We start from the raw sequence: 15613 nt of genomic DNA, 5'->3' as shown, positions 1-15613 counted from the left end.
GAACGCGAGTAGCCTACCTTTAGCCAAGTTCATTGCTAAATTTATAGACCAGTGAACCTGCGACTTTAAATTATCGTGCTCGATATTTATTTAATTGTGTTAAATAAATCCGTAACTAACTTCACACATAAGAAGAAATAACGATTTGGCAGCTATGAAAAACTTCGTAATTTTTCGTTCTATGATATGTTAAAACCATAGATAAATATAAAAGTAATTAATTACCTAAAAGTGAAATAATTTTAAAGGAAAAAATGTTTATTACTATAAATGCTTCAAATTCACCAAATTTCATCTATATTTATAAAAAAGTCATTCAGTATCTCTCTCGTTGCTCAATTCTTTTTTCAAAATATTCTTTCCTCTTTTCTGCGAGGAATAAATTTAAAATTACAAATTGCAATGAGTAGATTTAAAATTTTGGCGGAAGTATACGAGGGCTGCTACTTTATCTTTGAGATGCTGCTATACTCATAGGAATATGTCAATTATGACAACGCCATCATAAAATTTGACATTTTTAATAGTGTCATACGGTGATGAAGCACCTGGTTTTTTTACTACACTTGAAGAAGCGGTTGATGCATTCAAATGTATTGGAGGTACCTCAAAACGCTTCGACAAAACAATAAAGCAATATCTAATCGTAAATATTCGTTTTTATTTTAATATCTTAAAACTTTAGTAGCGGCCCTCGTATATTGTATTCAAAACTTACCCAAATTAGTCAGATGAAGTCACGTGATCGATTCACGTAGATTTAAAAGCTCTGCATAACCTTATTTTGAGAATGAGAAGAATAAGTATCAAAAGTGATAAAACATGATTGGTTATTAATAGTTTATTTGATTGTTTCAATTTCTTGTTTTCAAAATAGAACCTTTGTTAAATTTGGGCTAATGCCTTTCAAATAAAAATATCGTAAAACCAATTTTTTTCCATGTTTACAAATCCACCGGAAACGTTCGTCATTGATGGCTGTCAAACAAATACTAAACAAGATGGCGTCTTCAAACTTAAAAATTATAAAATCAAATTAATCAAAAACTTCCCTTGCATAAAGTTGTTTCACCCGATAGACCTATTAGTAGAACATTTAGATCTATTTTAAACAGTTATATGAAAAGTGTTAGTTCACTATAGGAGCCTATTATTTTATTATTACTGTTACTTGTAAGGCCCGTTACTTTAGTTGAAAGTAAACTTGGCTAGCTGTATACGTTTATATTTCGAGACCTACACAAATATAACTGTAAATCGACGTGGAATCTTCTGTTGTTATAGACCAACGAGAATATTAAACATTTTACTTTTAACTTTTAATTATATACGAGGGATAATCCTAAAACAAGTTCTATTATTATAGATTATTGATTATACGAGGGTCGTTCTTTTTTCAACCTCCGATAGGCTATAAATAAAAGTCAATAATTGTATTATCGAAAGATTGGTTACTTTTTGACATAATTACAAGCTTTTTAATACCCTCTTCGAAGAAAGTTGCCTCCAATAAATTTAAGTAGAGTACAAAACAGAACTTAAATCTTCTAAAAATTGCGTAGATAAAGTTCAGACCACGATGCCATCTGGTTATTTCTTTAAAATATTTATTAGAAAATGACTGACATCGACACACACTTTTTTCTTTTACTCAGGACTGACTTTAATTGATTTTTAGTCCAGTTTGGCCAACATAATTCTTGACGAATTTATTGATACCAACTTAAACTTAACAGTACCAATATATTAACTGTGGCTACGGTAGTTATAAGGTTTATAAAAAAAGAAATATGTTGGTAGTACTTTTCGATAATTACACTTTGATATTGAACAGGATTCTAGAGCACCCTATTGAAATTGATGACATTTGGGGCCACTGAACTATATCACAGTAATAAATATATTAAAAATTGATGTTTCTAATTCGAAATCATTCATAGATATCGAGATTAACCATAAAGTAATATCACGAACGCGAGAGTCATCTGAGGTCTTTGAACTTTTAAATTCACTTGTTGGTACCGCAAATCGACCCGTTCAAACTTTATCTTTCTTTATGATGGTATATTTTTACATTTTTCTTTCATTTCACAAGTGTTTTTATTGAAAACATTCTGATGTAAATATCTTTATTACAAGTTAGGTTATGTGATGTCATATTTTATTTATGAAGGACTTCATGAAGTATTTCCGGAAAATTGATATACCGGGGAAGGTTTTAAAGAAGTGTTCACAATACCAAATTCGTTAGAAAAAAAAAATAGAGATTTCTACTACTTAGTATCCACGTTCATGGATTATTCTAAAGGAGACGTTCCATTAAATGTATTAAATGAATTATTTTCTTTTGTATCGACTTGTCAAAATGTTATTCGATGTTTTCATTTGTAAAATATGTTAAACTCAAATTATACAGAGGGTGTCTGATAAGTAATATTGGTTTTTATGTGGGCAAATTATGAACCAACATGAAAGGGGCACAAGACAACTGGACACTGCCGTCTAAGACGTCACATTCACAACATGGGCATCACGGATGATCCGGGGTGCCGCTGGTGCATGGAGGAGGACGAAATGACATCGAAGGGTTCAAGCCAAAGCGCTTGATCGGCATTTAAACCCAGGTTTATCATCGAATTTGTTATTAGCTACTGCTTCGATAATTTGATCCAATGTTAAGGAATGTTAGTGGTACATTTGAACTACTACACACAGTTCTTTCATTTTTGAAGAAATTTTCAACAATGTAGTTTAAAATCCTTTGTTATACATCATTTAAACCCAGGATTATCATCAAATTTGTTACTAGCTACTGCTTCGATAATTTGATCCAATGTTAAGGAATGTTAGTGGTACATTTGAACTACTACACACAGTTTTTCCATTTTCAAAGAAATTTTCAACAATTTAGTTTATAATCCTTCGTTATACATCATTTAAACCCAGGATTATCATCAAATTTGTTACTAGCTACTGCTTCGATAATTTTATCCAATGTTAAGGAATGTTAGTGGTACATTTGAACTACTACACACAGTTTTTCCATTTTCAAAGAAATTTTCAACAATTTAGTTTATAATCCTTCGTTATACATCATATAAACCCAGGATTATCATCAAATTTGTTATTAGCTACTGCTTCGATAATTTGATCCAATGTTAAGGAATGTTAGTGGTACATTTGAACTACTACACACAGTTTTTCCATTTTCAAAGAAATTTTCAACAATTTAGTTTATAATCCTTCGTTATACATCATTTAAACCCAGGATTATCATCAAATTTGTTACTAGCTACTGCTTCGATAATTTGATCCAATGTTAAGGAATGTTAGTGGTACATTTGAACTACTACACACAGTTTTTCCATTTTCAAAGAAATTTTCAACAATTTAGTTTATAATCCTTCGTTATACATCATTTAAACCCAGGATTATCATCAAATTTGTTACTAGCTACTGCTTCGATAATTTTATCCAATGTTAAGGAATGTTAGTGGTACATTTGAACTACTACACACAGTTTTTCCATTTTCAAAGAAATTTTCAACAATTTAGTTTATAATCCTTCGTTATACATCATATAAACCCAGGATTATCATCAAATTTGTTATTAGCTACTGCTTCGATAATTTGATCCAATGTTAAGGAATGTTAGTGGTACATTTGAACTACTACACACAGTTTTTCCATTTTCAAAGAAATTTTCAACAATTTAGTTTATAATCCTTCGTTATACATCATTTAAACCCAGGATTATCATCAAATTTGTTACTAGCTACTGCTTCGATAATTTGATCCAATGTTAAGGAATGTTAGTGGTACATTTGAACTACTACACACAGTTTTTCCATTTTCAAAGAAATTTTCAACAATTTAGTTTATAATCCTCCGTTATACATCATATAAACCCAGGATTATCATCAAATTTGTTATTAGCTACTGCTTCGATAATTTGATCCAATGTTAAGGAATGTTAGTGGTACATTTGAACTACTACACACAGTTTTTCCATTTTCAAAGAAATTTTCAACAATTTAGTTTATAATCCTTCGTTATACATCATTTAAACCCAGGATTATCATCAAATTTGTTACTAGCTACTGCTTCGATAATTTGATCCAATGTTAAGGAATGTTAGTGGTACATTTGAACTATTACACACAGTTTTTCCATTTTCAAAGAAATTTTCAACAATTTAGTTTATAATCCTCCGTTATACATCATATAAACCCAGGATTATCATCAAATTTGTTATTAGCTACTGCTTCGATAATTTGATCCAATGTTAAGGAATGTTAGTGGTACATTTGAACTACTACACACAGTTTTTCCATTTTCAAAGAAATTTTCAACAATTTAGTTTATAATCCTTCGTTATACATCATATAAACCCAGGATTATCATCAAATTTGTTATTAGCTACTGCTTCGATAATTTGATCCAATGTTAAGGAATGTTAGTGGTACATTTGAACTACTACACACAGTTTTTCCATTTTCAAAGAAATTTTCAACAATTTAGTTTATAATCCTTCGTTATACATCATATAAACCCAGGATTATCATCAAATTTGTTATTAGCTACTGCTTCGATAATTTGATCCAATGTTAAGGAATGTTAGTGGTACATTTGAACTACTACACACAGTTTTTCCATTTTCAAAGAAATTTTCAACAATTTAGTTTATAATCCTTCGTTATACATCATTTAAACCCAGGATTATCATCAAATTTGTTACTAGCTACTGCTTCGATAATTTGATCCAATGTTAAGGAATGTTAGTGGTACATTTGAACTACTACACACAGTTTTTCCATTTTCAAAGAAATTTTCAACAATTTAGTTTATAATCCTTCGTTATACATCATTTAAACCCAGGATTATCATCAAATTTGTTACTAGCTACTGCTTCGATAATTTGATCCAATGTTAAGGAATGTTAGTGGTACATTTGAACTACTACACACAGTTTTTCCATTTTCAAAGAAATTTTCAACAATTTAGTTTATAATCCTCCGTTATACATCATATAAACCCAGGATTATCATCAAATTTGTTATTAGCTACTGCTTCGATAATTTGATCCAATGTTAAGGAATGTTAGTGGTACATTTGAACTACTACACACAGTTTTTCCATTTTCAAAGAAATTTTCAACAATTTAGTTTATAATCCTCCGTTATACATCATATAAACCCAGGATTATCATCAAATTTGTTACTAGCTACTGCTTCGATAATTTGATCCAATGTTAAGGAATGTTAGTGGTACATTTGAACTATTACACACAGTTTTTCCATTTTCAAAGAAATTTTCAACAATTTAGTTTATAATCCTCCGTTATACATCATATAAACCCAGGATTATCATCAAATTTGTTATTAGCTACTGCTTCGATAATTTGATCCAATGTTAAGGAATGTTAGTGGTACATTTGAACTACTACACACAGTTTTTCCATTTTCAAAGAAATTTTCAACAATTTAGTTTATAATCCTTCGTTATACATCATATAAACCCAGGATTATCATCAAATTTGTTATTAGCTACTGCTTCGATAATTTGATCCAATGTTAAGGAATGTTAGTGGTACATTTGAACTACTACACACAGTTTTTCCATTTTCAAAGAAATTTTCAACAATTTAGTTTATAATCCTTCGTTATACATCATTTAAACCCAGGATTATCATCAAATTTGTTACTAGCTACTGCTTCGATAATTTGATCCAATGTTAAGGAATGTTAGTGGTACATTTGAACTACTACACACAGTTTTTCCATTTTCAAAGAAATTTTCAACAATTTAGTTTATAATCCTCCGTTATACATCATATAAACCCAGGATTATCATCAAATTTGTTATTAGCTACTGCTTCGATAATTTGATCCAATGTTAAGGAATGTTAGTGGTACATTTGAACTACTACACACAGTTTTTCCATTTTCAAAGAAATTTTCAACAATTTAGTTTATAATCCTCCGTTATACATCATATAAACCCAGGATTATCATCAAATTTGTTACTAGCTACTGCTTCGATAATTTGATCCAATGTTAAGGAATGTTAGTGGTACATTTGAACTACTACACACAGTTTTTCCATTTTCAAAGAAATTTTCAACAATTTAGTTTATAATCCTTCGTTATACATCATATAAACCCAGGATTATCATCAAATTTGTTATTAGCTACTGCTTCGATAATTTGATCCAATGTTAAGGAATGTTAGTGGTACATTTGAACTACTACACACAGTTTTTCCATTTTCAAAGAAATTTTCAACAATTTAGTTTATAATCCTTCGTTATACATCATATAAACCCAGGATTATCATCAAATTCATCACTAGTTACTGCTTCGATAATTTGATCCAATGCTAAAGAAAGTTAGTGGTACATTTGAACTACTACACACAGTTTTTCCATTTTCAAAGAAATTTCTAACAATGTAGTTTAAAATCCTTCGTTATACATCATTTAAACCCAGGATTATCATCAAATTCATCACTAGTTACTGCTTCGATAATTTGATCCAATGCTAAAGAAAGTTAGTGGTACATTTGAACTACTACACACAGTTTTTCCATTTTCAAAGAAATTTTCAACAATTTAGTTTATAATCCTTCGTTATACATCATATAAACCCAGGATTATCATCAAATTCATCACTAGTTACTGCTTCGATAATTTGATCCAATGCTAAAGAAAGTTAGTGGTACATTTGAACTACTACACACAGTTTTTCCATTTTCAAAGAAATTTCTAACAATGTAGTTTAAAATCCTTCGTTATACATCATTTAAACCCAGGATTATCATCAAATTCATCACTAGTTACTGCTTTGATAATTTGATGCAATGTTGAAGTATAAAAAAAACTAAATAAAGATACAAATAAAATAAAATTTCAATATACACAATGGGAATTTCGATTTGATTTCAATTGGCAAGTGATTGTGCATTATTTCCGCATTGTAAAGTATTGAGCCCTTAACTGATTCTGCACATGGAGAAATTGTAGAAGCGTGTTTACGAATCAGATAAACGGATTCAAAGATGAACAAAGAAGGAAAATTTCGAATTTTCAATCTTTAAATATAAAATTGATTATTAATCATTCTTATTTCATATTAAAATGTGATTTAATGTATAACACCTTGTCTGAATCGTGTAGATACTAGTTAGTTAACTTCCAGCTACATCGAATGACCAGGAAAACTTCAATTTAAAATAATATCAGTTGTAAACGTCTTTATTCGAAATAAAATCAAGATTTCAATAGAAACATTCCCGTAGAAACAAGTTTTTCTTTTCGTTAGACCACAAATTCCTCAAACCTCGTTTCGGTTTCTTCTAATCATCGACGATAACATTTTTTTTTTCTAAATAAAATGTTGATATTTCGTAGCAACTAACCTCCACAACGTAGCTTAAGAAAAATAAGAAACGTGTAGGTCATCGACCGAAATATAGATTTTTAACAGCCGTTATTTCGATATTGAGGATGGCCAGTTCGGTATTTTATTGGAATGAATATACCGGAAGAATCGATTTGCTTATTGTCATTTTCAACGTTTAATAGTGAAAAAATTGAAGATAACTTTGTCAAAAATCGAAATTTTCGCGATTATAACCTCAAAGGACTAGTTTTTGAAACCCGGTAACTCTGATTTTTTATGGTATTATCCTCTGCCTCTTCCTATGATCCAGTAGTAGCCTTTGGTAAGGATATTAACTTCCTGATCAAGGTGCAAAGCATCGATATCCAGGTTACCTCCTACCTAATCGATTCCGCTCCTTGCAGACATACAATCAGGTAAAAATTTGTCTTTGCTTCACGTACAATCTTCTTTCAGGTGTGGTTGGGATGACGACCAGAGATGCAGCTCCAGAAGACCTCTTGCAGATGATTTCTTGCAGCTGCACGAAGGGTTATGGAAAGGCAGGATTGAAATGCTCGTTGTAGCAGTAGAGATCTCGGAAGACGACGATCTATGCCACGACAAAATGGAGGATAACTTGTGGAAACAAGACGTCGATTAATCGCTTCTTTTTTTATTTTTTTTAAATAGATAGAGATTTAAAAGATGTCGGAACGTCAATATTTTACTATCGAAACAAAGCTATTATCTATTTTTATGTATGAGAGAGTAATAAATTGACGAAGCACTCGTAATTCATAGGCGTCGTCTTTTAGTTTGAAATAATATTTATAGGAATATAATAAATATATAAAATGATAAATAGAATAAGCTTTAGACCTCTGTTTTTGCATTGAGCCAAAAAAACGAACGAGAAAACAAACTGCTGCAACCTTTCCGGCTCTTTCCAGTTTGGAAGATTTTTTTTGTGTTTTTTTGTTGTTTTTTAAATTTTTTTGTTCATTATTTCATAGAAAACGGGTGAATTGAGGGTGGGGGAGGTTTAGCTGCGATTGAATTATTCACCAGGTTACAGGAAAATCGCGGAAAACCTGCAGCACGCACACACACACGCAAGAAGGAAATTCCACAACTTCCTGTCATTTAGACAGGTTCTTGTTTTGCGTGTAGACTCCTTCTGACTTTCCGAAGTCTATGGTACAAACTGGAGGCCTTATCTTTTTGTTAAGAGTTAGCCTAATGGCTATACATGGATCACCCTATATAGGGTGTCCCACGACGAGTTAATACTGTCTGTATATGGCAAAATACTCATAGTAAAATGATGAAAATTTCTACGTTTGGGTTTTCGGATACGATCTTTTTAACTAAAATATTTTTAAAGATGGCCGACTTCCGGTATAACCGGAAGTCGACTGTAACTTTGTTATTTTAAATAGAACACCCTGTATATTAAGACATTTTTGAAATTTTCGTAAAATTGTAGTAAACTTTTGTTTGAAAACTTTTTTCGAAAAATGCATACTTTTTGAGTTATTAATTTTTTTGTAAAAAATTTGACCGTTGCAGACCTTTATAAATTATTTTTTTACAAAAATACCCTTTAAGGTATGAAAATGGTTTCTGTTTGATTGATTTTAGCAAGGTTAGATGTATTTGAATCTATTTTGAAAAATTCTTCATTTTATACAGGGTGTGTATAAAAAGTGCTCAAAGTTTAACTTCAAATTTCTTTATTATTTTAAATAGAACCACCCGGTTTTTTCTATTTTAATGCATTCAAGGGTAAAAAATAAGGCAAAATTCATTCAACAATTGACTACTGACAGTTTAATAAGTGTCATTTATTACAAAGCCTACTAAAAGTATACATAAAAAATTAAAACTAATGAATAAATAAAATTTTACAGAAAACATTCAATATCTGCTTAACGGTAAGGTTTAGGTATAGGAAAGTATATATAAATTTGTCTTATTTTTTACCCCTGAATGCATTAAACTAGAAAAAACCGGGTGGTTCTATTTAAAATAATGAAGAAATTTGATATTTATAAAGTTAAACTTTGGACACTTTTTATAGACACCCTGTATAAAATGAAGAATTTTTCAACATAGTTTCAAAAACGTCTAACTTTGTCAAATGCAACCGAACAGAAACTATTTTCATATCTTTAAGGGTATCCTCGTAAAGTAATAATTTATAGGGGTCCGCAACGGTCAAATTTTTTACAAAAAAATTAATAACTAAAAAAGTATGCATTTTTCGAAAAAAGTTTTTAGACAAAAGTATACTAAAATTTCACGTGTATTTCAAAAATGTATTAATATATAGGGTGTTCTATTTAAAATAACAAAGTTACAGTCGACTTCCGGTTCTACCGGAAGTCGGCCATCTTCGAAAATATTTTAATTAAAAAGATCGTATCCGAAAACCCAAACGTAGAAATTTTCATTATTGTACTATAAGTATTTTGCCATATACAGATAGTTTTAACTCGTTGTGGGACGTTTAACTACATAAATATCAAATTTCTTTATTTTTTTAAATAGAACCACCCTGTTTTTTCTATTTTATTGTTGTAGCCAAATATTATCTAAAGATTTGTTTTCAGTTGAAGCGGTTTTTCTGCGCCTTTTAACCGATAAGTTTCGTTAAACTTTTCTACTAATTTACTTCGGTTAGGATATAAATTATTAACAAGATATTACACGTTTCTTGTTACTTTCTACACCTAACACCCCATCTTAATATCAATTCTTTTCCAGATAAACCATTCATCGTAATTTTCGATAAATTTCAACAATAATAATTTATTGAAACGTCAAATGCAAATATAATTTCGAAATTATAGCATTTAGATATAGGAAACATTAGACGAAAAGAAAAATAAAAAATATTTCTAAAAATACAAAATATACAGGATGATCCGTTTGAAATAACAAAGTTCGTTATATTCCGGGAAAAATTACAGATCTGACAACAATGTAAATACCACCATACAAACCGTTTTCGAGAAATTGACGCGTTCCACGCATAAAACACACTATGTAAATATATAATATACGAGATGATTATGAAAAACCGTCGTTTTATATTATAACCGAACGTATTAATCGAATAATTAATTTCCATCGAACTGATAGTGTAAGTTAAACACGAATTGTCCTGTATACGATTTGATTAGTCCACCTTCTCGGTTTCAATTCCGTTTACGCTCCTTTTCTTCGGGTTACTACCGATCGACGTCCCACTTTGCGAATTCCACGTTACCAACGAAGAACGGCCTATCGCCGGGTTAGACAAAGAGAAACGAAAAAAGAAGAAGAAAAGGTTCGTGAACCTGGTATATAACTGTAATACATTGCATAAGTGTTCCGATAACTTTCATTCAGGGTCGGCTAGCGATCTCCGCAATATTTTCTTATTAGGATGTAGTATGGAGGTGGCGGGTAGAGTTGAAACGTTGCGGGGGAAGGTTAATGTCGTGGAGTGGATTGGATATGGTCAAGGTTGTTTAGATTTCGTTATACGTAATCGACGTTATCGAAGGGCTCGCCGATTTTATTAACCCGAATAAAATTAAAACAAATAAAAGTCTAGAATTATTGGAGTTGTCCAACTACCAGTTGTCTACATTCAACCGTTCATTAAATATAAAAAAGAAGAAGGCGAATTTGCATTTTCTTCTATATTATAATTTTCGATCGAATGTATTAATCAGGAACCGGCGTATAACATCTTGTCGTTGGGATAATAACTTGACAATTATATGACATCTGTCATATTATAAATACGATGTTAATTTTAAAATTATACATGAAATTGCATCCTATTAAGCCCATTTTATAGCAACAGGTGGAAAAATTGCATATCAAATTTTATTTTCATTGACACACAATACAGAGTGAGTCTAAATTATCTCGAAAACATTTTTGTGCACAAGAATCTTGTGATACGACCTGTATTATGTTGATATTTACATCGTTGTCAGATCTTTAACTTTGTTATTTATAATCTAAACTGATCAGAGTTGTTTTTGTACTTAATTAAATGTATCGAAATCTAATAAGTATCTCTTCAATAATTATTAGCAACAGCAGCTTCAATTCTGTTCCTTAATTCCAGAAATTTAGCTGGTAGCGTCACTTACAAACGATCCTCAATGAAATCCCAATGATTCTAATAATAATAATCATTAATTATATATTAAATACTGATTAGATCATTTAAATTAGCAAATTTCGATTTAATGTTAATAAATCTAGTCCACTCCTCGTAGATAGCGAACTGGATTCGATTTATACACCGCCATAGTGCACAAGCGGTCAATGACAGTATAAACCACAATATCTGTGTTAACCCATTTGAAAATATCTATTGTATAATGTTTATTACTGAAGTCATGGTTTCAAATTACAGTAATTTCTACACAGCGATGTTAGTTGGTACTTGAATCGGTTCTACTTTCAATATAACGGTGCCTATTTGCTTGTAGTACTAGCAAATTGATTTAGTTTTATCCGTTGTGCAATTATTCGAACAAAAAAAATCATTTGAAAGTTTATTAGTAACAATTTTCGTATTTATAGGTTAACCCTCGTACGTTACAATCAATTAATTCACTTTTTCTTATCTAAATTAAGTTAATACACGTATACGACGCTCTGTATAACTAAATCATTCTTCAATCACGTCATAAGAACTCGATTCACTACCCACCGTTAATCGACAGTCTAAAATTTCATCTTATATTACATTAGTCATTATATTACCTAACAAAAAATATATTTTACGGTACTTTTGACCCTCCCAACATCCCAAAAAGGTTTCTCTCACAGATATTTAGACACAGACAAAAAAAAATGAAGTTTTATTATCGAGGAAGTACCTTTAGGTAGCACCTTCGTCTATCTTTATAATAGATGCATAAAAAATAGGGAAGCCACCTTTTTTTTTATTATATAAAAGTACCGCTAGTTCTCGACAGGTAAAAATTTTTTTTGGATCATAGAATTTGTATTTCAACATATGGTGAATAGAAGAATCGAATTCGGAAAAAGGTCCAATAGGAAAGTTTGTTTAGAATTACGGCACTTCTCGATTTCGTATTGAATTTGTTATATATTGCTACATTACTTATTGTTTAAATCGTTATTAGATCCAAATAAATTTGAAAAAATTAGAAAATTTGTTGTTAATTTCATCACTTATATGCGAAAAACGCGAAGTTCAATGTTGCGATCGGCGATGTTCGGTTTGACGGCGGGGTACACTGAGTGTAGGTAAGTGTGTCAATGAACGATATTGACCTCTAAACAACAGTGATATTTCTCCATAAGATAATTGTAGTTATCTTTTCGCTATTATTATTCTTTAAATTGGCTTTTTAAGAAATTCCAAAAGACATTATCATTAAAAAAAGATAGTAAATTACACAAAATGATATTCTTTTAATCATTATTACGTAAAGTATACTTATTTATAGCTCTATAGTTTATCTACTAGAATAGTTAGATTCAAATTATTCAAGCCCGGGTAGCTCAGTCGGTAGAGCATTGGACTTTTAATCCAAGGGTCCAGGGTTCAAGTCCCTGCTCGGGCGGTCTTTTTTTTTTCAAATTTTTTCTTTATATATTTATATCTTTAATAATCCGTTTTTTATACGGAAAATATTGTTTTATTTTCATAAATTTTTGTTTTACTTATTTATTGAAACAAGTTCGAATTAGTTTTTCATTATGAAATGTACTAACTACAAATTTTTTGTTTCCAATACAAGAAAAAGGATGATTTATTGTTTTCACATAATAGTTTTTTTATTTAAAAATTTTTCAATTCAAGTATTGTTAATTTATATCTGGACTGTATTGATTCTAATAATTTTTTTAATCACAGCCCGGGTAGCTCAGTCGGTAGAGCATTGGACTTTTAATCCAAGGGTCCAGGGTTCAAGTCCCTGCTCGGGCGGTTATTTTTTCCTAATTTTATTGGAAGTTCTTATAATTTATATTCTAAGTAAATAGATTTTTTTCTAAAATTCAACTAGTATAACTGAAATACATGACAAAACAGAATCGAGATAAATATATTAATTTTCCGTTTTTACAACCTGGATGTAAAATTTTCAAAACACGTGGATTGTTCCAAATGGTGACGTTAGAGGGGTGTGGGAGACATTAGGTGGCTGTGAAAGACATTAGGGTCTGTAGTAACTTCATTATCTTACTGAATAATTTCATCAGTTACTTTGGAATTCTACTGACCTCATTAATAACCGATTTTATTATAGGGGAAATAATTTATAACATTGTAGATATTTATTTTCAGTATTTTATAAATTTTCAAAATTTCTAAGTAAAAATCACTGAAAATATTTCTAAAAATAAGTTTTTTTCATATATTTATTGAAATGTATGTAGGAGAAAAATTTGTATGCCCGGGTAGCTCAGTCGGTAGAGCATTGGACTTTTAATCCAAGGGTCCAGGGTTCAAGTCCCTGCTCGGGCGACTTTTTTATAAATCCCATAGTGAATATGTGAAACTCAACTTTATTTTTGTTAATCTTTTCTAATTTTATAAATAATTAGAACTAAATGTGACAACTAAATTTCCGAACGTTTAGTTCAAATAAGATGTTTAAAATAATATAAAAATTACGCCCGAGCAGGGACTTGAACCCTGGACCCTTGGATTAAAAGTCCAATGCTCTACCGACTGAGCTACCCGGGCATGTAAATTTAGCACTTTTTTTACATTGATAAAAACAGACTTTATTATAATAGAAACATTCTTATTTTTAATACCTTCTCATATGTTTTTATTGCTAAATTGTTTCGATTTTGTCTCTTTTTAAAAATCTAATCTAATTTAGCAATAAAAAAAAATTAAAATTTTACCCCTGTATATGAAAATATATAACAAATAATACAATACTTGTGAGGTTTTTCATAAAAAAAATCCGCCCGAGCAGGGACTTGAACCCTGGACCCTTGGATTAAAAGTCCAATGCTCTACCGACTGAGCTACCCGGGCTTGAATGAAGAGCTCCAGGATCTACATCAATAGAAAATATGCGTAAATCATACTTTTGCAAATATACGAATTAACGAAAAATAAAGATATTATTGAATTAAAAATGTATTAGCTTTACAACATAATACGTTCGGGTAGAAATGTTAGATTAAATATAAGTTTAGTAGTAATAAAAAAAAAGCCGCCCGAGCAGGGACTTGAACCCTGGACCCTTGGATTAAAAGTCCAATGCTCTACCGACTGAGCTACCCGGGCACTTAAGTGACGTGGGGTAAAATTAGTAATTTTACAAAAACGCTTTGAAATATCGCTTTCTAACATTGAAAAAATAAACGTTGAATAATTTTGTCATATACACTTTGTAATTAATAAAAAGTGTTGTAAACTATTTTCAAATGAATTATTAATAATTCCTAGATTTATTGTTATATATTAGTTGAATATTTATTTCTAACTCTTACAATTAGTACAGACTTTTTGTTCTATAACATCACGTGACACAATTATAACGCGCTAGCTATATCATACACCAAACTATTTTTATTATCTTAAATCTTAAACCCTTTCGAGCTCTTAACCTAATTTAAAAATAGAATAAGTATCCAAAATCGTTTTTTCAGCTGGTGTTTGTATATTGTGCCGCTAGGTCCACCTGTCTTTACCCTTTTTTCTTCAAAACTCGATCTTAATGAGGCTCTTACGCCTCGAGCGCTTTTGTACAGGTCAACTTGAAAGGGTTTATTAAAGTTTTTGTAACAGCGCCCATTAGGAAATGGGTGGAAAGGCCCGTTAGAATACGTAAAAGTCAGTGGCAGATCTATGGTAGTACTGATGATAAAATAATGAAGAAAGAAGTGTCTGGAGATGACCATAGAAGAATAATTGATTCAATATGGACAAACGACATTTCAGAAGTAATTTTGAAAGGTATTGAAACCATATATTGTGTACTATAGCGGTTGACTGTAGACGATGGATCAATCGCAGCGACATCTATAGAAAAAGCGAATTTGTTTGGTCGCATGTTTGTTTCGATATTGGAATCGCGGGAAAAACTACCAATCAGCATGTCTAGAGTTGGTGGATCTATGCTAGAAATAGAATTTCAATACCGAGATGTGGGAGAACTTCGCAAAGGTTTGAAGATCATAAATCGACTCGCCCAGATGGAATTTTGAACACCCTGTATATCAAAAAG

General features: G+C 30.7%; 6 non-coding genes across 6 annotated transcripts; 3 read left to right on the top strand and 3 right to left on the bottom strand.

The window, feature by feature from the left end:
• Positions 1 to 12912: 12912 nt before the first annotated feature.
• Trnak-uuu (transfer RNA lysine (anticodon UUU)) lies at positions 12913 to 12985 on the top strand. The gene has a single exon. It is a non-coding gene; the product is annotated as a tRNA-Lys (tRNA).
• Positions 12986 to 13277: 292 nt separating this feature from the next.
• On the top strand, positions 13278 to 13350 carry Trnak-uuu (transfer RNA lysine (anticodon UUU)). Its single transcript has one exon. It is a non-coding gene; the product is annotated as a tRNA-Lys (tRNA).
• A 467-nt stretch (positions 13351 to 13817) lies between these two features.
• Trnak-uuu (transfer RNA lysine (anticodon UUU)) lies at positions 13818 to 13890 on the top strand. The gene has a single exon. It is a non-coding gene; the product is annotated as a tRNA-Lys (tRNA).
• A 149-nt stretch (positions 13891 to 14039) lies between these two features.
• Positions 14040 to 14112, bottom strand: Trnak-uuu (transfer RNA lysine (anticodon UUU)). The gene has a single exon. It is a non-coding gene; the product is annotated as a tRNA-Lys (tRNA).
• A 230-nt stretch (positions 14113 to 14342) lies between these two features.
• Trnak-uuu (transfer RNA lysine (anticodon UUU)) lies at positions 14343 to 14415 on the bottom strand. Its single transcript has one exon. It is a non-coding gene; the product is annotated as a tRNA-Lys (tRNA).
• Positions 14416 to 14597: 182 nt separating this feature from the next.
• Positions 14598 to 14670, bottom strand: Trnak-uuu (transfer RNA lysine (anticodon UUU)). Its single transcript has one exon. It is a non-coding gene; the product is annotated as a tRNA-Lys (tRNA).
• Between the last annotated feature and the right edge of the window lie 943 nt (positions 14671 to 15613).

This window comes from Diorhabda carinulata, chromosome 3, assembly GCF_026250575.1.
Source record: "Diorhabda carinulata isolate Delta chromosome 3, icDioCari1.1, whole genome shotgun sequence".
Lineage (NCBI taxonomy): Eukaryota > Metazoa > Arthropoda > Insecta > Coleoptera > Chrysomelidae > Diorhabda > Diorhabda carinulata.
This window is presented reverse-complemented; position numbering and strand designations above follow the sequence as displayed.